The 22065-nt window shown below is 44.8% G+C and overlaps 1 long non-coding RNA gene across 1 annotated transcript; it reads left to right on the plus strand.

Annotated features, from left to right (window-relative positions):
• Positions 1 to 16785: 16785 nt before the first annotated feature.
• Positions 16786 to 20548, plus strand: LOC103003997 (uncharacterized). The gene is made up of 3 exons (XR_450068.2): positions 16786 to 17151; positions 17285 to 17405; positions 20471 to 20548. It is a non-coding gene; the product is annotated as an uncharacterized LOC103003997 (long non-coding RNA).
• Positions 20549 to 22065: the final 1517 nt, after the last annotated feature.

Genomic DNA, 22065 nt, shown 5'->3' on the forward strand with positions numbered 1-22065 from the left:
GAGGAGATATGGGGATATGTGTATACATACAGCTGATTCACTTTGTTATATAGCAGAAACTAACACACCATTGTAAAGCAATTATATTCCAATAAAGATGTTAAAAAAAAACAACCAAAAACCATATGATCATTAAAAAAAAAAAAAAAAGAAGAACATGGGTGCCAGAGGCAATGTTCCTGGGTTTAGATCCTGCCTCTTCCACCTCCTAGGTATGTCACTTCTCTGTGCCTCAGTTTCCTCATCTGTAAAGTGGGAATAATAATGGTGCCCAGTACATAGAGTTGTGTGGGCCACTGAATGTGTTATGTAGCATGTCAAGTACTTAGACTAGTGATTGACACATGGCGAGTGCTCAGTAATTGCTAGCTCTTATTAGTACTGTCATTGGGACATTGTTCTCCTAGGCTTGTACAGAAATTTGAAGAGGAGGAGAAAATAAATAAGACCTTTCTTTGAGGGATGGGGCTTTGCGGAAGCAAAAAGAGGTAAAATATAATGATGGTGGAATTGGTTCCCTGGTGTGGAAAGATCTTTCATTTCTTTTCCATTATGAGACTTGACCCCAGCTTTAAAATTTTGATTGCTACTACAAATTGAGTTTATTTATTTTTCTCACTTTCAGCACTGTCATCTTTTTTTCAGAAAAATAATCTATAGGCTGATGGAACATATTTGAATGGAGAGATTAAATTAGTTTTCATTTGCTACTTTGAAATGTTTTAATCCCCTGAAGAGAAAGATTAAAGCTCTTTACAGAGGGGAGGGGTGTATTTTTTAAAAATTAATGTTGATATTCAGCATTCCACAGAATCTTCCTTCATTTCCTGGTATCAGTGGATAGAATCATTTTGTTGCCCACATTACTGCCAGGCCATAGTGAAAGGAGAAGCAGGGGTTGGGGGAGGACTGAGAGTACTGGAAAGGAAAATCAAATAACAAGTTTGCTTCATAAAGAAAGGCACAAGGGAAGGGAAGGATACCAAGAAGATGTACCAAAGCACGTCCTAACAAAGGAACCAGCCATGTTGTGAAAAAATTTATATCTCCTCTATCTTTAGATATCTATGGATTAATTTAACTATAGGGACAGGTCTCTATAGAGATAGACATAGATATACAGATACAGATAAATAGGTATTTTGGATTAACAAATTTTTAATAAGGGCAAAGAGTTTGGAATGGATGGAGAACTCTCTCAAGCATGAGAGACAAGACTGTCACTGCATACAAAGTGTTATGATTATTAAATGTGACTGTCACTGCATACAAAGTGTTATGATTATTAAATGTGAATAAAATATTTATGATGAGGGAACACTAAACCTTGCCCAGTTGCCAATGCCCTGGAGACTTCTGAGAGCACTGAGTTGAGAGTCCAGAGAACTGGCTTCACTCTTTGGAAATTCCTGTCTTTGGTTTGTTACCCTTCCAAAACATTGAGTCTTCTCAGCCTTGTATCTTGATTATACTATGTCTGCTACTTCCCTTGCAAGGTTTGGGTTAGTGAGTATGAAAATCCTTTGAAGAGTATAAAAGTTGTATAAAGAACATAGTATATGTTTAAAGCATAGTAATAAGCAAATGATAAGTATCCATTCACACAGGAAGACATTGTCTAGGTACAGTGTGCCAGGCATTGTGCTAGGCCCTGGGGACACAGGGGTAACTGACTACTTTGAGGGAGAGAGAGAAACAGTGCTTGATGTGTTTGATTTCTCAAAAGAAACGAGAGGGCATCTATTGAGTCAGGTCTGTGCTGGGTGGTTTTGAAAGGGAACAAACTTGTTTAGGATAGAAATGTTCATTCTGGTATAGCCTATTAGTCAAACACTCAGACTGTGGTGTCGGACAGACCTGGACTGGGATTCCAGTTCATTTAGTTATTCATTCACTCACTTAACTAATATTTATTGAATACCTGCTATGTGCTAAGAAATTTGCTGGGAAGTTGCTTTAATCTCTCCATGACTTAGTTTCCTCATTGTATCAGTTATCTCTTCCTACGCTAATGTTATGTAAGAAACAGTCACAAAACCCCAGTGGCACATAACAATAAACATTTATTACTGCTCACTAGTCTGTAGGTAGCCTGGGTGGAAATGCCAGTCAGGACAGGGCTTGGCTACTCCTTCTGGGCTTGCATAAGGGCTGTGGGTCTCGGGGAGCCGGCTGGTCACAGATAGCCTAAGCTGGGCTTAGTTGTGTCTCATGTGACCTCTCATATTCCAGCAGGACAGTTTGGGTTTATTACTGGGCAGGAGTTCAAGAGAGGAAGTAGAAGTTGCAAGGCCCCCTGAAGTCTAGGCTTCTGGCATTCTATTGGTCAAAGTAAGACACAGGCCAACCTGATTCAAGGAGTAGAGAAATTGTTCCATCTCTTGATGGACAGGGATGCAAAATCTCATTGCCATGTGAAGTCACATTGCAAGGGCTGTGGGTACAGGGAAAGGAAGAATTAGGGCCATTTTTGCAACCAATCTGCTACAAGCTTCTTGTTACGCTGAGGTAATATTAACACCTACTTCTTAGAGTTACTGTGAGAATTCGGTGAGATCATGAACACAAAGCAGTGATTTTGAGCCAGGCTTGCTGGAAGGGCTCAGCAAATAATAGCCATTTCTGCTGCCGTTGTTGTTGGGATCATTAATGTTATTATTATTATTGATCTGAGTCCTCCTTATGCCTGGGCAATCTGCTCAGTGCAGTTCAGAGGTCCAGATCCCCGAGCCAAGCTTTGCTCCTGCATACCTGATTGCTTTTCCGCTTAATAAAGGAGCAAGTCAGTTGATGGAAAATTTCCTTGATTTTGCGAACACAGATGCCACTGTGTGTTAGCATCCTCTGGCCATTAGCTGTCAAAGCAGCCACGGCAGAGGTCTATTTAAAGAACACGTAGGTGCCTTTGCTTTTTGCCATCAAAGCTGTGCCAGGGAAAGAGACACATCTGAAACAGGGGCAGAAGGGTCCTGATAATAAGACAGACCTTTGTTTGCCATCTGCATTTACTCAAGAAAGTGGAATTAATTGCCTAGTGAGGTTTGGTCTCCTCATGTTAAATGATGCCGCAGCCAAATGTTAGTGGTTTGTTATTTGCTTTTATTTGCAAAGGAGAGAGATTGAGCCCCCAGTTAGAAATGCCTCACAGGCTGCAGTTTTGCTAAATTCTATAGTCCTGCTCACAATGCCTCAAGCAGGCTGGGTGCTCCTAGTTGAGGTAAGAGAAAAGGGATCATTGAGTCTTGGCTTTGTTGGGGCTCTTGTTTATTGCCAAGGAAAGAATGGCCAAGATGCTTTTCACCATGTGGGATAAACCTCAACGTGGTTGATATTATGGGCCTGACATCAGCCTCCTTTCCAAATGGGAGGCACCCGCATTTGCAAAAAAGAATCTACATGTAGGGAGAAGAGCAGAACAAATTTATTGATATAAACCTCCACATATTTTAATTTTTTAAAAGAAGGGAAACACCTTCTTTTGAGTTCTACCCCAAAACAGAAGAGCCAGAGATGAAATGTGTTTGTGATTCATCAGAAAACCGACAGGTTTTATTTTTCTTACTTTTAGAAGTAGCTGTCTAGGTACTGGGTTCTGTCGAATGAGAGAGGGATTATATTTGGAAATCCTAATTGTGGAGAGGCTTTCTTTAAAAAGCAGCCTAAAGCCAAACTGGCTCCCACTGATGCTTCTTTGGTTGTTTCTTCTTTTTCTTTAATCCTTCTGACACTCTGAAAGTAGTTCACACATGGAATTAAAAGAATCCATTTTGAAAAAAAAAAAAAAAGAAGAATCCATTTTGTCCATCCTTGATGTTTACTTGACTTTGTAGTTCCTCTCTAGAAGCCCCAGTCTCATCCTCTGGCCCTCACTTTGAAGAGTGATGTCGGGAAAATTATGAATTTAATTTTTTTAGTTGGAACACTCAACTCAAATAGGCTAAAGCAAAAAAAAAAAAAAACACCAAAACAGAAAACAAGAAAGGACTATATTGGCTTATATTATGGACAAGTGTAGGAGCTTCAGACATGGCTGGATCCAGGCACTCAAATAATGGCATCAGGAATCAGTTTCTCACATCACTCTCTCTTTTGCACAGACTTCAGTCTCAGGCTGGAGGGAGGCAAAGATTCCCTTCAGCAGCTCCAGACTTACATTCTACCAGCTTAGCAATCCAATGTAGAAGGTATGCCTTCTTCCTAAGAGCACTAGCAAAGTTTCAGATAGGAATCTCATTGGCTTGCACGGGGTCACATGCCCTCCTCTGTACCAAACATTGGCTATTATGGCCAATCCAGTAGACAAATTGGTCAGGCATGGGCATGTGCCAGCCCCTGGAATAGAGGGAGGCATCAGCTCCACCCAGACCTCATGGACCAACTATGGGGGAGAAGTGATTTACTTGAAAGGCAGTCAGGAGCAGGGAAACGTGTGCTGCTCGGGCAAAGGTAACAGATGATTTTGGGATCATGTGCTAGTCTGGGTCCTTCAGGAAGCAGACACCAAGACGGGATTAAATATGCAAGGATTTAATTAAGGGAAACACCTATGGGAGAAAATAGAAAGGGAGCTGGGAAGGCTTGGAGAGCCATCAGACCCTGAGTGAAGGGGAGAGGGAAGGAAGATTCAGTGGGAGTGTCCTAGACTCCCGTGCATTGTCAGGAAGTTTCAGCAAGGTGTCAGGAGGCCTCTCCTGACAGTCTCTGTCAGAGGAGTCCCATGTCTCCCTGATTAGGCCTGTTTTAGTATTCCTGCTGTGTTCAGTTACTGGCTGGGAACAACCCATGAGAAGTGTGGCCTTGTTTGCACCAATGGATTTGAGAGCACAGCAGCTGGGGCCCTCAGTCAATTACGCTTCCTGTAGCTGAAGTTCTATAAGGCACGTTCTCATGGCTCTCAGAGATAATAACTCATATTTATAAAGTATATCATAGATTAAAAGGTGCTATAATAGGTCTTGGCTTAGTTAGTGCCTGTGATACAAATAATATTGTCATCACCTTCTCCCGTTTTACAGATGGGGAAGGTAATACAGGAGAGGTGATGATTTGTCCAAGGCGCTCCACTAGTTAGTGAAGAGCTGGACTCAGATCCTGACCTGCCTCCTTACCTATCGTAACCCCTCTGCACTCAGTTGAATTGCATCCCCCAAATTCATGTCCACCTGGAACCTCAGGATGTAACCTTATTTAGAAATAGAGTCTTTGCAGATATAATTAGTTACGTTAAGATGAGGCCATGCTGGCTTATGGTGGGCTCTAAATCCAGTGTGACTGGTGTCCTTCTAAGAAGAAGAGATGAGGACACAGCCACAGAAGAGACAGAGGGCAGAAGGCCATGTGGTGACAGAGGTAGAGATTGGAGTGATGTAGCCACAAGCCAAGGATTACCAAGGATTGTCAGCAACCACCAAAAGGTAGGAGAGAGTCATGGAACAGGTTCTTCTCTACAGCCTTCAAGAGAGAGCATGGCCTGTTGACACCTTGATTTTGGACTTCTAGCCTCCAGAACTGTGAGAGAATAAGTCTGTGGTTTTAGCCATCCAGTTAGTGGTAATTTGTTACGGTGGCCCTAGGACACTGACACACCCTCTTAAAAGAACCTGTCACCCCTCTGGTTCCCCTCTCTCTTCATGCTGTGTGACTCTGCCCCCCACCCAGCACCATGGGCATTGCTGATTGGATAAATCCAAAGCCACAGAGTCTGTGGTTAATTAGTAGAGGCATAGAAATGCTGGGCCAAGAAGATGTGCGTCATATGCAAGTCCAAGGATAGTGTCTGAAAAAGAGACATAGTCATGTTGATACCATATACCCCCTGATGGGATGTGATAAGAAGGGATTCTTGCTCAAAGTCCATAACTCCAGTCTAATCATGAGAATCATCAAAAAAACCCAAATTGGGGAGATATTATACAGAATATCTGATCAGTACTCATCAAAAGTGTCATGGTCATGAAACAAGGAGAAAGACTGAGAAATTCACAGATTGGAGGAGTTTAAGAGATGAGATGACTAAATGCAATGTTGGATCCTAGAACGACCAAAAAAGACATAAGTAAAATCCAATGAAGTCAGTTAGTATTGTACCAATGTTAATTTCTTAGTTTTGACAAATGTACCATGGTAACATAAGATGTTAACATTAGGAAAAGATGAATGAAAGGTATATGGGGACTCACAGCTTTTCTGTAAATCTATAATCATTACAAAATAAAAAAGTTTATTTAAAAAAAGAGACAAGAGGCAGAGAAGCAAAGCAAAGAAATACTCTGGGGCCACTCAGAGATAGAGAGAAACCTTAGTTTATGATGTACCTCATTCAAATCATATGAGATCTGTCTAAATTTCATATCCTGTCCCTGGATATATCTGTCCATCCATCCATCCATCCACCCACCCACTGATCCATCCAACACATTCTTTGTGAGCATCTATTATATATCAGATACTATTCTAGGTTTTAGGGGTATAGCTGTAAAGGCTCTTAGGTGTCTGATCTCATGAAACTTATATTCTTATAAGAAGAACAGACTATGTGTCTACACAGTTTAATAATAAACCATCAGATGGTGATAACTGCTATGCAGAAAGCCAAAATAGGCAATGAGGGGGAGGTGATCAGAGAAGGCCTCTCTGAGGAAGTGACTTAAACTGTACCTGACAGACAAGAAGGAAACCTGCCATGCAAAGAACAGGAGGAAGTGCGGTCCAGGCAGAAGGAATGGCTGGTGCAAAGGCCCTGGGGTGGGAACAAGTTTGGGTGTTCGATAAACAGAACAAAGGCCTGAGGCCGAAGCATAGTGAGAGAGGGAAGGGTAGTAGGAGATGAGGGCAGAGAAGCACAGAGTGGGAGTAGGGGGCAGATGATACAGGACCTGTAGGGCAGGTAAAATCTTTTTTTAAAAAAAGTACAGTGGGGAGATACCAGAGGGGATTTTAGGAGAGGGAATGACATGTTCTGGTTTGATTTTGAAGATATGCCTTTGGTTGTATGCAGAGAATGCACTGTAAGGACATAGGCTTGGAGGAGGCGACTGAAGTTTGCTGGTGAGTTGATAATGGCTAAGAGGCTGGAGATTGGACCCCAGTGAGATCCGTCTTTACAATAAGCCTCTCTTTTCACTCCAGCTACTTGGAGGGGTTTCTGTTTCTTGCAGCCACATATGTACTGATTATAACTCAGGTCTTCTGATGCCACATCTCATGTTTCCCGACTGTGCTGTGAGGTCTTCTGTGAAGTTAGCAAAGCTTTTTCTGTTAGTATGTCTTACTTTTCTTATTCTTTGTCACTCCCCCTTTTTCTCCTCTCTGTGTAGCCAGAACTCTCATAATATTTCTCTTTGTGGGGCTCACTTTGGCCTGACCTCTGAGAAAACACCTCATGATCCCTCATTTTTCTCTTCTTTCTTTAAAACTTACCTGCCCCGTGTCCATTCAATCAAGTCTCTTGAGAAGGATAGGGTGATAAATGTAATCTCAATACCTTGGAAAGGAGTATTTTTCTAGATAACAGTGGCATTTCTGTGGTGATTTTTACTGCCTTCAGACTGAACAGGCATTCTTTTTATTTATTTATTTATTTATATTTGGTTGTGCCCAGTCTTAGTTGCCGCAGGCGGGCTCCTTAGTTGCAGCATGCGAACTCTTAGTTGCGGCATGCATGTGGGATCTAGTTCCCTGACCAGGGATCGAACCCTGACCCCCTGCATTGGGAGCGCGGAGGCTTAACCACTGCGCCACCAGGGAAGTCCCTGAACAGGCATTCTTTGAACTCTTACTATTTGCTGAGCTTTTTACTGGGTCCTTTCATGTGTTTCAATCCCCTTTGATCCTTGTAAACATCTAGGAAGGTAGATACCCTTACTCCCATTTTACAGGTGAGGATGGAGAGGCTCAGAATCTCCTCTCCCTTTCCCTGCAATGAATTATGGCAATATCAGAATGGGCCAAGGAGGAGAAATGATTTTGTGCTTTGATGCCCCTTAAGGTTGACTAGAGAATGACATATAAATTCTTATGAAAAGTACCCTCTGGAACTTATCTGGTTCCCCTGAAAAACCAGTAGGCATTTTCAAATGCAGCCAGACTCGTGTCCCCTGTGGGTTTCTCTCTGTTTGTTTCCTGTGCTAGAAAGGGTTGGTGTGAGGTTCCTGGGTTTGCTGTCTGAATGAGCAGGAATGTCCCATGTGGCTGCAGCTTTAGAAGCATCAGCTCTGGGGCAGGAGATCTGCAGCTGACCACCTCCACAACCATCACTCCCCATCTTTCCTCCAATCCTCCTCTTCAGTGTGTTCCAGGTCCATGAGTGGGGCCCTGGGTGAATGGGTGGACTGAATTTCTGCTCAATTTCTTTGCAGTTTCCTGGGTGTGGTGATGATCGTGGAAGGCTCAGTGAGCTATAGGCATCCAGCCCAGGGGAAAAACCTTTTATACAGGAAATAAATGGCTAGCAAAAATTATGCCCTTTTTCATTCATTCATTCAGCTGTTTATTTAGTATTTATCCTGTTAGGTACATAAGACAGATATAGTCCCCTGTCCTCAAGGAACTGCTGTCTGGATGTAGCTAGCAACTCTGGCATTGATTTTCTGGGATGATGATCTAGTCTAGGTCCTTTATTTTCCAGGGTTGCTGTAATCATTAAACAATATCCTGTATGTAAAGAACTTAGCTAAGGTCTTAGGAAATTGCTGTTATCAACATTCATAAATTCTGGGGGGACGATCAGGGATCAGAAAAGAGGAACTATCAGAGGGGTCTCCCTGGAGGAAGTGACCTTTGAGTCTCTAAGCTTGGCAAGAGCAGGGATGGTATTACTTTTGCATCCTTCTGTATCCCCAGCGTCTGGCACATAAGTTGGTTCTCAGCATGTTTGTTGAGTGAATAAATGAATGCCTGGCCAGGACTTTGAAGGAGGGATATAATGTGCACGTAGAAGGACCTTTCTAGCATTTCTCTCTTCCCAGGGACCATATTTATTAATGGGGTCAAACCATATATACCATTTTGTAGGGTTTTTAAAAAAATATGGAGATTACATCTTTCTAGGGTTATACCAAGACTATCAAGGTGTGGGGCTGCTTCACCTCCCCTGGTATGGAATATACCACATTTATTTAAATGACCCTCCTATTGTTGGACATTTAGGTTGTTTCCAGTTTGTCACCATTATAAGCATTGTCGTGATGATAATCTCTGTACATTCATCTAATTATTTCTTTAGGTTAAATTTGTCAAGAGAGTCTCATGGGTCAAAATGGTAGGTGTATGTAATTTTTAAGGTTTTGGACACATAGAGCTAGATCACCCTCCAGGAAGGCTGTGCCAACGTACGTTGCCACCTACCAATCAGCTGATCTGATCGCCAGTCTGCTTCCTGAGAGACGGCCTCTCACCATTTCCATAGCACTTTTCACTGCCTTGCCTGCTTGGCCAAATGGGATTGGTGGGGAGAGCTAGCCTCTTCCTTTTTCAAGCCTGCTGGATATCTGTCGTGTCTTGTTAGGATTACATAAATGTGATGTTGAGAAATCTCCTTGGAGGAGAGATGCTCCCCAGATGTTAAAGCAAGTACTGGAGTAGGGAGGGAGGAAAGCTTGGGGCACTGAGAGGTTGGTCACGTGGCATGCCCCCCCTGCCACCCATCCACTTCCCTGGGCTCCTGTGGAGGTAACCTTGTTCTGCCTCTCCCCACCGCACACACAGAACAGAAATAAGTGTCCTCTCTGTAGTATGCTTCTCATGGCTCTTTTATAGTGCTCGTCACACACTGTTTTGTAATTTGGGGGACTCTTTTCTATCTCTCTGGCTGGCCTGTAGCATGGAGGGGTAGAATCTTACTCATTTCAGTATCCCCAGCATCTGGCAGAAGGTAATGATAAAAAACAATAAAATGAGGACAACACTAATAATAGCAACAACTAATGTGCTGAGCACTTACTGTGTGCCAGGCACCTCACAGACTGTACCAGACCCTTTACATATTTTACCTCATTGAATGATTCCCATAAACCTATGCTGTAGGTATTATTATTATCCCCATACAGATGAGGATGCTAAGGCTCAGAGAGGTGAAGTGACTTGCCCAAGGTCACATAGACAGTGAGTGGAAAAGGTGGGACTCAAGGCCAACTCCCTCTCAGTCATTCTGCTAGGTGCTTGGTGAGTATCTAAGTCACTTCATGAGGACCCAGCTTTCCCTTTGCTCCCTCCCTAATACTAGCTAATGACTGGGAGACACCGAGAGATATCTGTTCCCAGCAGAAGTGAGGAATCTGGTTTATTTATTTCAAGGGAAAAGCCAGACTGGGGTTTTTAGAGGGTCTTCTTAGAGGTGTGCTTTGAAAGACCTAACGGGATATAGTTCTGCCTCTCCTGACCTCCCCACCTCCAGTCAGAGTGCCTGGGATCCCTCCATTATGGATTCATGCTTGTTTTTTTTCAAGTCAGAGCTTAAAGCTTCTTATGAAAGTATGGATTCTTCTAGCAAATGTCAGTCTCCTCCACCCTTCACGCCTTGGTGGGCGTCAGGACAGCTGAGCTTTTTTTCTCAAGCTGCTCTTCCTCACTCTACTCTTTTCTTTCCACTTGTCTAAATTCAACCAGCTCAAATCTCACTCCTCAGGCGAGTTTCCTGGCCTCTTCTAGCTTGTTCTGCTTTCTCCCTGTAGCCAGCAACTCTGGCATTGATCATCTTGGATGATGATCTAGCCCAGGTCCTCGTAAAATTGTTCAAAGCTAGCAGCATCTTGAAGATATGGGGCTCCTTGCAGAATCCCACAAACTGCTGGCGTATCCCATTTATGATGACTAAACATGCAATTTCAGGTGGTCAGATGCCCCCTTCCTGAGATTACGGTAAGATAAAAGATACAAACATTAAACGTTCTAAGAATAACTCACTTATTCAGCATCGACCAGACATCACATTGGTTCTGGGCCCTGAGAACTTAGAGATACACAAGACTGAACTTTGTTCTTGGAATATTCAGTCTGATGGGAGAACCGATTATAATGTAGGCTGGATCCAGGGAGAAGGTTAGGCCATATTTCAGGAGCTCAAATGAGGGACAAACAAATGGTTAGTCTTCGATAAGTGTTAGTTATTTATTTGTTATAGACCAGGAGCAGATTCTGGAGGGGACTTGGGTGCGCAAAGATTCTGCATGCTTCCTTGATTTTCTTGGCATTAGACCATGCTTCTGGATCTCCTGGAGTAACTGGGAAACCACACCCCTGAGATACAGTTGCTAAGGGTGTGGGGGGGGGGCAGTTGGGTAAATCCAGCATACCTAGAGGACAGACTCAGGGCAGATAATGCTCTTCAGGTGCTGGGAATAAAAGAGAAAAATCAAACTTATTTTTGCCTTACATTACAGCAACTTAAGTATACTTGCATAGAAGAAAACATTATGTCACTGTTGGAAATGGAAATACAATATTTTTTTCTAATGCACTTTAAAATAAATAAGTAACATTAAAACCTTAAAAAAATGTGTCTATAGGCCACCCAACATCATGTTTTGTTTCTCAGCACAGCATGTATCACCCTTTGGAAAACAGCTCTCTTCAGTAATAATCATCATCACAATAGTAACGATAATAAACAAAGATGATACACATAGGGCTTCCTGTATGCCAGGAACTCTTCTAAGTGATTTACATACATTAGCTAATTTGATCCTCATGACAACCATAGGAGGAAGTACTGTTACAATCTCTGCCTTACTTGTGGGGACACTGAGGCACAGAGAGGTTTAGTATGTGGTAGAGCCAGATTGGAACCTAGGTAGCCTTACCATAAAACCTGGCTTTTTAACCATTTCATTATACTTTCTCTGCTGATGCTCCTTCCTCCAGCACCGGTGGTAGTTTGGGGCTGGATGCTTAACTACACTCCTTGAGGAAGAAAGGAGCCTAGTTAAGCACCCAGCACACAGTAGGTGCTTAATAAATGGTAGCTGCTACTTGTTATTTAGAGGATACAACACTCACCCACATCCATTAGCTCAATGAAACGTCCTAGCCACATTGGTAGGTAGGTGGGAAAGGTGTTGCAGTCCCACTTTACAGTTGACAAAACTGAGGTTCAGAACATGAAAGTGACATGCCCAAGGTCACACAGCTGGTGAGTGGGGGAGCCAAGGATCAAGCTCAGAGCACCAGAAGGCAAGTCCAAGTTTCTTTCCCCTAGAAGTACCTTGCCTGATAACACTGAATTGACTGATTAATAAATAATCCTTGTTGACATCGTAAAAGCTTGTCTCACCAAGTCCTGCAACATCTTCTCTGTAATTACCCTATTTTCTCCTAAGGGGGCTAATGGGCTTTCCCAAGACTTGCCCCTTTCCCGGTGAGATGGGATCTGTTGGGGCACAAAGGCCAACCTCAGGGACACAGCAGTTTGCTCTCTCCCTCTTTAGCTCATTCTCTTTCTTTCTTTTTCTTGCTCTCCTGTCTCTTTGCTCCATCTACTTGTTTTGTCTTTGACTGATCCCCTGTGATGAGTTGTGCTCCTGGAAAGCTGCCCTGTGACATTTCTTCTCTTTTGTGTTCCTGATGATAACATTTCCCTGGAGGCTCTTAAAGAGAAGAAGGAAGTGAATAAAGCATGTTGTGCCCTGGCAGTGCCATCCAGCGACAGAGCTTGACGGTCAGGCTGAGGATTTGAGCATGAATCTTTCCTCTTGTACGGCCTCCTTCTGTGTGCACACACATGCAGGTGCGTGTGCACGTGCACACACATGCACACACATGTACACTGTATTGTTTAGAACAGGCAGTGTTATGATTAAAGCACTGGATCCTCTGGCCAAGAGGGAGCTCAGTCGCAATTCCTAAGGTTGATGTGCTATGGGCTTCTCTTTGTAGGGTCCTCCGGCAAGCTTGCTGTTGGTTTCCTATGGCTTCTGTAACAAATAACAACAAACTTAGGGGCTTGCAACAACACGGATTTATTATCTTACAGTTTTGGAGGGCAGAAGTCCTAAAATCAAGGTGCTGGCAGGGCTGTGCTCCTTCTGGAGGCTCTAAGGGAGAATCTGTTTCCTTGCCTTTACTAGCTTTTAGAGACTTTCCTCATTCCTTGGCTTGTGGCCCCTTCCTCCATCTTCAAGGCCAATAACATAGGTTCTCTCTCTCAATCTTGCAGTCCATTATCACTGCTCCTCTCTGACCCTCCTGCCTCCCTGTCCCCTTATAAGAATTTTTGTGATTACACTGGGCCTACCCAGATAACTCAGGGTAATCTCTTTATCTCAAGATCCTTAACTTAATCATACCTGTAAAGTGCTGTTTGCCATGTAAGGTAACATGTTCACCACTTCTGAGGACGAGGATGTGGACGTCTTTGGGGGGCATTATTCTACCCCACTTGCCAAGTGAAATGGGAACATTCTTTCTTTCTGGGCAAATTCAGCACCATTTCTTTGGGAGACAGTAGAGCACGTGGGCCCTGAGATAAACTGCAGATTTGCACCCTGCCCTACCCTCTCTTCCTACTTGTATTACGTTAGGCACATCACCTGGCCTCTTTGTGTCTAATTTCCTCATCTCTAAGATAGGCAAATAATGTAGTACAACTTCATTTCACTGTTATAAGTCATGAATAGTGCTGGGGTGATAAAACATGTCACCTGGTGAATCATAAGCACCCAAAATAAATGGAAGAGGCAGTTATAACTAGGATGCCATATAGCATAATAGTTATAAACTTAGAGGACCTTCGTTCAAATCGCAATGCCACCACTTATGAACTAATGGGCTAGTTGTTTTAGGCAACTGAGTCTCAGTTTTCTCATTTGTAAAATGAAATAAAACTATTACCATCTTAACACATAGGATTCTTGTGAGGATGAAATAACAGCGTGGTACACACAAGTCACCCAGAACATAGTGGGTAGTTTTGTTACAGTTACTACCACCATCGTCACTGCTTGCCTACTCTGGGGGTGATGGAGAGTCTTAATGGGCTGCCTCTGGCCTCGGCAGAACAAGGACAGGACAGGGCAGCTTGCTGAATCCAAGGCACTGAGAAATCCCTTTGCAGTGCTCCATCTTTGAGAGGACCAGAGCCTGGTTGGGCTCAGCCTTGGGGTGTCTGGTTTCCAGGCGTCTCCCTGCGGCAGAGCTGTCAGAGCTTACAGCAGCAGCTGGTTCTTTGAATGAAGAGTTCTCCAGAAGCTCTCAGAACAGAAGAGGGGTTTGGAGATGGTGAACAGGGAGGTGGGGAGGCTGGAGGCAAGATTCCCTGAGAAGGCAGAGCTAGTTCCTAGATGGCATGGTCACCAGGGAAGGTGCAGAGCTCTGGTTTCAACCATATTATTACTTTTTAATTTTGCTGCAAAGCTCTGTTCCAGTGAAGGCTTGGGCAGCTGCCCAGTATGCAAAACATTTAAAAGCACAACTGCTCAGGTTGAAACCAGGGGTGGGGGAGGGGGGAACTCAGGCCTCATTTACACTCCAACAGGGCCCTCTTGGGCGGGGGGGGGGGCGGGGGGGGGTGAGGGGGGCAGGCAGTCTGAGGAAAAAACTAGCAAGGTGGCAAAAACAGAGGCCTTGGAGTCAGACAGACCCAGGATTTGCATCCCTGCCTGTGCCACTCCTTGCCTGTGTGAGCTTCAGGGCTTTCCTTCACATGTCTGAGTCTCAGTCTCAACAACTGAAAATGGGACAATAATAGCACCCACCTCGTAGTTATGAAGACTGGAAGTAGCAACTGTAAGATGCTTAATACAGGTGGTAGGTGTCTAGACATTTAGCAGGTTGTAGCTTTTTTCATTCCCTAAGGGCGATCTGAATTCATGACAGACCCTCCCAGAACACGTGCCTAATGCCAGGGAAGCTGTGAGGTACGGGTAGATTCCTTGGGACTGGGAGCCAAAAGGCCTGGAACTAATCGGATTCTGATTCCACTACCAGCATCCTGTGTGGGCTTCTTGAATCACTCTTCAGATGTTTATTGAGGGCCTACCATATACCTGACACTATTCTAGACACTGGAACACAGGACCTGGCATCTGAAAAGCCTAAGTTCCAGACTCAACTCTGCCACTTTCTAGCTCTTTGGCTATGGGCAAGTCACTGTCCCTCTCTGGTCCCCAGTTTCTCCATGTGTACAGTGAGGGCATTGAACCTATGTCAGAGGATCTTCCTAGAAAAGATTCAATGAAGTCCTGCCAAAAAATTGTAGAATGTATTTGAACTTGACTCTGAGAGAGACATTCTGAAGCATGGGCTTTGGAATCATACAACCCTGGATTTCAATCCTGTGTCTGCCACTTACTGTATAAACTTATGCAAGATAATTAATTTCTTGAGTCTCAGTTTCCTCATCTGTAAAGTGGAGATAATCATAGTTTCCTCAAAAGGTCATGGTGAGGATTCAAGGAGATGACACATGTAAAGTTTCTAGCAGAAGGGCTGGTGTGTAGTTGATTCTCGATAAATGATAGCTGCCATCATCATCACTACCACCAGCATCACCACCACCATCACCACAAGACCATCACCACCACCATCATCATGATCATCTATAAAGTGAAGCTCTAAATGGTCTCTAAGATCCTGACATTTTAAGTCCTAGTTTTCAAGGTGGGGAGGGGGATTAAGTGACAAATGTGGTGGCTCACCCTGGGCCATCTAAGTGGGACCGTTTAGAGGAGGGTCCCCAGTAAAGAGGGTTCTTATTTACTTTGCAGAGAAGTTCTAAACAGATCTTCGCCTATTTGAGATTTCCTGCCCTTTCCTCACAATAAACAGGAATAAGACCCTTGAGATCTGGAACATTGGAAGCCATGGGAATCAGTTTCTCTTTGTATATTTCTCCCTTTAATGATTTTATTTTCTTGTCCATATAGTGGTTTCACTTCAGAAGATGAATCTGGGTCTTTTGGGGATAGGTCTTTGGCCATGGCTCAATTGTCAGATTTAGACCTTCTGTAATCTCCCAACTTCATCCCACTCAAACCATAAACTGAAAGGTGAGGCTGGCACATACCATTCTGGATTGGCTGTCAATTCCTTTCTCCTTTTGTCAAGACATTTGAATCACAGGACAGGTTATGGATCATGGGATTATACCAACCCACAACTTGGGTGTTCTTATTGTTGCTTTTTAACTTCTTGCTTCCTGTCTTTCGGAAAATCAGATAGTCATATGCTCATTTTGCAGATAAGACTTGGAGACGTTCAGTGACTTTCCAAGGTTGTATGGGGGCTAGACTTGGTTCCAGAAACCTGTCAAGTGCTATTTCAACTAAGCAATTCTGCCCCAGAGAAATTTCCATTTCCTAAGCCTCATCTTCCTGCTCTGAATTCTGAGGCATCCGAGGTATAGGTCAGAAATCTGCAGCAATGTGGGTGAAGACAGGTCAACTGGGCTGATTTGTGGGGTGGGGGGAGAAGCCACTTTGAGGCTCCCTCACTGGGGTCAAACTCTTTTCTGAGCAGAGATGAGCAGTGAAGGTCTGGGGGCGTGTGTGGGAAAGGGGCTGTGAAGTTACAGCTTCTTTGCTCCGAGAGTGAGCGACAAGATTAGAACAAGTGTGTGGTAGGTAGGCTGTCACTGACTTCACTGTGTGATGTTGAGAAGTCCTGTTCCCCCACCTCCCCTGGACTCTCCCCCTTTTCTGCTCTTACCATCCAATAACTTGACTTCGCAGCCTAAGTGTTCGCTTCCCGCCCATCCCATCCGCCGCCGCGTTTTAGCGCTGTCCGCGGTGCTGATCTCCAATCTCCTGATTGCCGTTTCGACCAGCTAGGATCTCTGGTGCGCCCAATCTCTCCTCGCGGCCTCCTACCTCTCTTTCTCCAGGCACCTCACACTTAAATCACGGGTGGAAGGCAGGCTCGGTTCCCCTTGCGCCTGGAAGCTGCTGCCCCCTCCCTTGCTCACACCGGGTTTTGCAGCAGTGGCGGCAGCTGCCACTGATTCCGGCACTGGGGAAGCAATTGATACCTCTACTGCCAGCAGCGCGGAGTCGTCTACGCGGACGACAGAGAGAAAGAGAGAGGAGAGAGAGAGAGAGAGAGAGAGAGAGAGAGAGATTGATTCACAGAGCAAAAACCTTCATCCATGTGGAGGGCAGTCTGAGGGAGCCACTCTGTGCCTTGTCCACTGAGTGGTCTGAGTTTTCTCCTCTTCTGGCAGTGGTATTTCTTTTCATCATGGACCTGCATGATTTAGGGGTAGTTGGTGGTGTGTGTGTGTGTGTGTGTGTGTGTGCAGTTGCTTCGATTTTATTTTGGGAAGAGTAGGAGAGTCAAATGAACAATTTTCTTTCAGGCATCTCTACTGAGCTTTCAAACCAAGTCATCCGGAGTTAGCATTTTCCCACCCGGCAGGGAAGAGAGGAGTTGGCAAGAATTTGGCTCACCCATTCCCCCTGCAATCCTCTGGTGTCGCGGTAAGTGATATTCTTCTCAACTGTGCAAATGGGCTAGGGGTATTGGAATCCCAGTTGCGAGGAGATGTGTACATGAGCTTGTGGGATAGAGGGCTGGTGGGAGGGGAGGGGTGTTGAGGAATGACCACGTTTGTTTCCCCACATTCTGCAGTGTTTGATCTCTTAAGCAACACCCCAAAGCCAAATGAGATTTCTGCTCACTGCCCAGGGTGGGGGTAAAATATGCTAATGTTTTAAGTAATGCGATCAAAATTGTGGCTTCTGCCCAATTTGTCCTCTCCCTTGCAGCAGAAGCTGTTGGAAGTAGCCGGCAGTTCTCTGAGTGAATTAACCCTTTGTGGGGCTGGCCACCCTGGCATGGGGGGATCACTGGGTGTTCTGATCTAGTGGGTGGGCACTTTGACTCTGGATGGGACACGGTCATCTAAGGCTGAAGGGTTCACCCTTGCCTAGGGTAACCTAGGCATACCAAGTGAGTCTTGCATAGGACTGGGCTCAGAGAGTACCATCTTCCAGGGACAGCTGAATAATTTAATTGTGGTGGTTTTTTTTTTTTTTGCAAGCTTGGCTGTTCTAAGCTTCCTGAAATGAGAGAACTGGGAGACATGATAGGACCACATTTTGCTTGGAATGAGTGGTCAGGCAGGCCAGAGGGGAGCAGTCTGCTGAGCAGACAGTGTTTTATTTTCACAGGTGGTATAACCTGTAAGTGATTGTATAGAGGGTGCACCAGCCCAGGGGACTTTATCCTTGAGTCTGTCTCAGAGTAGGGAAAGAAGGGAACAATGTTTGTTCAGATTCTGGGGAAGGGCTCCAGGCTCCAGGCTCCAGCTTCAGATCTGTTCCAGGGTAGACCATACCCTGCTCTAGTTTCTTTATTCTGATGGAATAAGCCTCACCAACCTGTTAGTGAGTGGGAAGGGGAGGTCCCTTGTAACTGAGTCCAAAACTCACATTTAATTTTAAATGCCTTTGCTGCTAATCTGTGACCCATCAAAAGGGGATTTTCTTTGCTTCCTGCTTTGATTACATCTATCTTTCTGGAAATGAATGTCCTTATTTTTAGCATCTTCACTATTATCTCATGGGCCACTTCAGTGTTCTGCACCCCCAAGGATTTCCTCTTTCAGTTCTTGGTCTTGGAGGTGGGAGGAATAAAATATCAGCCCCAGAGACTGGCAAGCGTAAGCAGAGTCCACTCAGTCATTTTCTCCAGCCCCAGAGCCAAGTGGGGACACCAAAATCCCGGGGCATATGACTGCTCAGGAAAGATATGTGAGGCAGAGGGGGAGGGATGCTTGGTGGTTAGTACCAAAGATTTGGTCCTCAAAATCCTAGGCTTTCCTTGTTGGGTGACCTTGAGGAGGAAGTTGCCTTAGTTTCCTCCCTGGGAAGCCTAAGTGTGAATGATGAATGTGGGGAAATTTGGTTCAAATAAGGAGCCATGGATCTGTCCATGGGTGATATTTAAAATATTGAACTTTCCATTAACTGGTCAGACTGGACCATGGCTGAGGCCCTGGAGTGGGGGATCTTAGGGGTCCCCTGCTGTGCTGAGTGTTAACTCTTTAATTGCTGGATTATGGGGAGGTTTAGGGGGATGGGGGAGTATCAAGGGAACCACAGGGGCCTCAGTGCAATATAACCATACAGTACAGGGGTATTAATATATATATATAATATATTATAGAAGAATATTATATATTATATATTAGAATGTGTAATATATATCTAATATTCTAATATATAATATGTAGAATATATATGAATATATAGAGTATGTAATATGTAAAATGTATATGGTTTTATATATCTCTCTATATATAAGTATAGTTGACTTTCAGTGCTGTGTTAGTTTCAGGTGTACAGCAAAGTGATTCAGTTTTACATATATATTATAACAACTGGTTCAGCCACGCAGTGCATGCCAGCCCACCTGAGGTAGCTGGGACTGGGCTGTCCACACGTGGGTGTTTTTGAACATCTACTTGCTGCCTCCCAGCCTTACTTCCTTGGGGGTGGTTAAGATCCAAGAGGCTGCCCTCCCTCCTCCCTCATTACATTTGAATTGGTGCATTATGGTGCACCAGGGAAAGGGAAACAGAATCTTCTGGAAAGAGCCTTGGACTTGGATCAGGAGACCTGGGTTCCAGCCCCAGCTCTGCCTCCCCTTTCTGGGCCTCAGTTTCTCCATCTTTGCAATGAGGTAGTTGGTCTATGTGACCCCAAGGCCCCTTCCAGCTCTGAGGTTCTATGACTATGTGATGAGCGTGCATGTGTGTGCACACACTCAACGCTTCTAGGAATGGTTAGCACTGTGTTTGGGAATTTATCTCATGTGTTGAGGAGGTTTTGTTTGGGTGAATCAGGATGGGGATCGACCCTTTGAGAACTTTGCTAGGTTCCTAGAATCCTGTGCCCATCTGGAGAGGGGTCTTCTTTGTTTATGGCTTCAGTTGCATAGACATCCAGGTTTGGCAGCACTTGAAGACCCTATAGAGATTTATCCCAGGGAGACACCAAGGACCCCTTTGAGAACCTTCACTCTGAAAAGATGCATATACCCTGTAGCCCACCTGAGCACCTCAAGTTCGGAACCTCTGATCTAGTCTGACCCTTCACAGGCCCCAAAGAGGGAAAGCAGCTTGCCCAAGACCACACAGTAAGTCATGCACAGCAACATAAAAGACGAGGCATTACGCTCTCATTCCTGGCTCCAGCAGCCCCCACTCCCCCCACCCAGCCAGGGTGCAGGGGGAGGACTTTCAGCAGCTCCTCTCCGTCCTGTGCTGGTAATCAGGAAGCATAACTGTGGAGACAAATGTGGACATTTCCTTTCTCACTGGTGGGGGGGAGGCAGCGGCCAGAGATTCTGCAGTCCAAAACGGTGGCCTGGGAAGTCAGTCTCCCCAGCTTGCTCTGCCTTTTCTCTTTTCTTGCTGCCTGTACACATCCTGGCTGCCTGTCTAAGGCTGTGGGTCTGGTTAGGGTGGTTTATTTGTAGGCTGTGGTATTTACTTTTATTTAACCCTCTCTTTCTTTCTCTCTCTCTCTGTGGGTCATAGAGAGTTTGTGACTTTCTAACAAAAACCACCATGACATATGGACCTGTCTTCTGTTCTTTATCGCCTTCAAGAGGGGAGCTGATCATGAAGGCAGACAAATCGGAGTTGATGTAAAAGTGATGAGAAGCGGACAGCATGGTTTATTTCTGTTAAGCACTGTGGCTGTAACCTGGGATAAAAATAAATCTGGGACCCAGTAGTGGTGGGCTGGAGCCGATGAGCTTAAATTATTCAGCTGCCACCCAGGATGGAGATCCTTGATGTGCTGGGAGAGTGAAGGAGGCACCACAGAAATAGCCCTCTCTCCTTGCTGTTCCCCACCCCTGTCTGCTTCATTAACCAGCCTTTTTAGCCTCCAGGGGCTGCAGTGTGGGTCCCTGGGAGCAGCCAGACCTGAGTTTGAATCCTGGCTCCAATGCTTCCTTGCTGTGTGACTTCAGGCAAGACCCTAAACCTCTCTGAGCCTCATTTTCCTCAGGTGCAGTGTGGTGGTGAAGAGTGTGGGCTCTGGAAATAGATCTCTTGGGTTTAGATCCTGGTTCTAACACTTTCTAGTTATGTCATATCATCTCTCTGGGCTTCAGTTTCTCCATCATTAAAGTAAGGATAGTGAAGGAACTGTGAGAATTTTGAGTTAATGTTTGCAGTGTGCTTAGTACTGAGCCTGGCAAGGAGTAAGTGTCCAACAAATGTGAGTGATGGGGATGCTGTTGGTGATGGTAACAGTGAAATCACCCCGACCAAAGTAAGACTGGGCCAGGATAGAGGAAGGTGAATCCTTTGTGCCAGGCATACAGCTCTGGGACCCAGGAGGAAGAGGACATGGCTTGGAGACAGTAGACTTCCAGTCCCACTTATTCTGTATGTGGTCTTTGTGCAGTTGCTGAGGGTCCCCAGACCTCAGTTTATTCACCCATGAAATGGGCATAATGACCTCCTTTCTTTAAGCCTGTGAGGCCCTGAGGAAACAGGGCAGTTGTGAGTGTGGTGGGTAGGCCCTGGAGGAAGGAGTTCAGGAGGAGAAGCCCTCCTGACTACTCTGAGTCTTTCGTTCCTCCAAATCCTTGGGAGGCTTTTGCTGAATCATCTCAACTCACCAGCTCGGAGCCCGAGGATTTTTCCTAGGAGACCTGAGCTTTCCCTCCCTTCCCTGCTATGGTGCTTTCCCTGCCACGATGCTCCTGCATACGGCTCCTGAGATGCTACAAGGCGAGATCCTTGCAGGCCGAGGCTGTGCCATCTTCCTTTTTGGAGTCAGATTTAGCACACAGCAAATGCTCAGCAATGACTTGTGTGAATGAATGAATGAATGAAACCTCGATTGACTAGTGAACTGGTCAGTTTGGGGAGGTGCCTTTGGCCTATGGTCCAGCAAGAGAGCTGCATACAGTAGGTGCTTAGTTACTGTTTGTTGATTATGATGAGTCATTGGTGAAGAGTTTAAAAGGGCTTGGCTTTCATCTCAGATCTGCTACAGGCAAAGGACTGGCCTTTCTCTCCTCCTGTCAAGAGTGTTAATTGACATTTATTCATGTGTCATACATTTATGGAGTACTTACAGTGTGCCTGGTACCATGGTGGACATTGGCAAAAAA

Source organism: Balaenoptera acutorostrata, chromosome 13 (assembly GCF_949987535.1).
Source record: "Balaenoptera acutorostrata chromosome 13, mBalAcu1.1, whole genome shotgun sequence".
Taxonomy (NCBI): Eukaryota; Metazoa; Chordata; class Mammalia; order Artiodactyla; family Balaenopteridae; genus Balaenoptera; species Balaenoptera acutorostrata.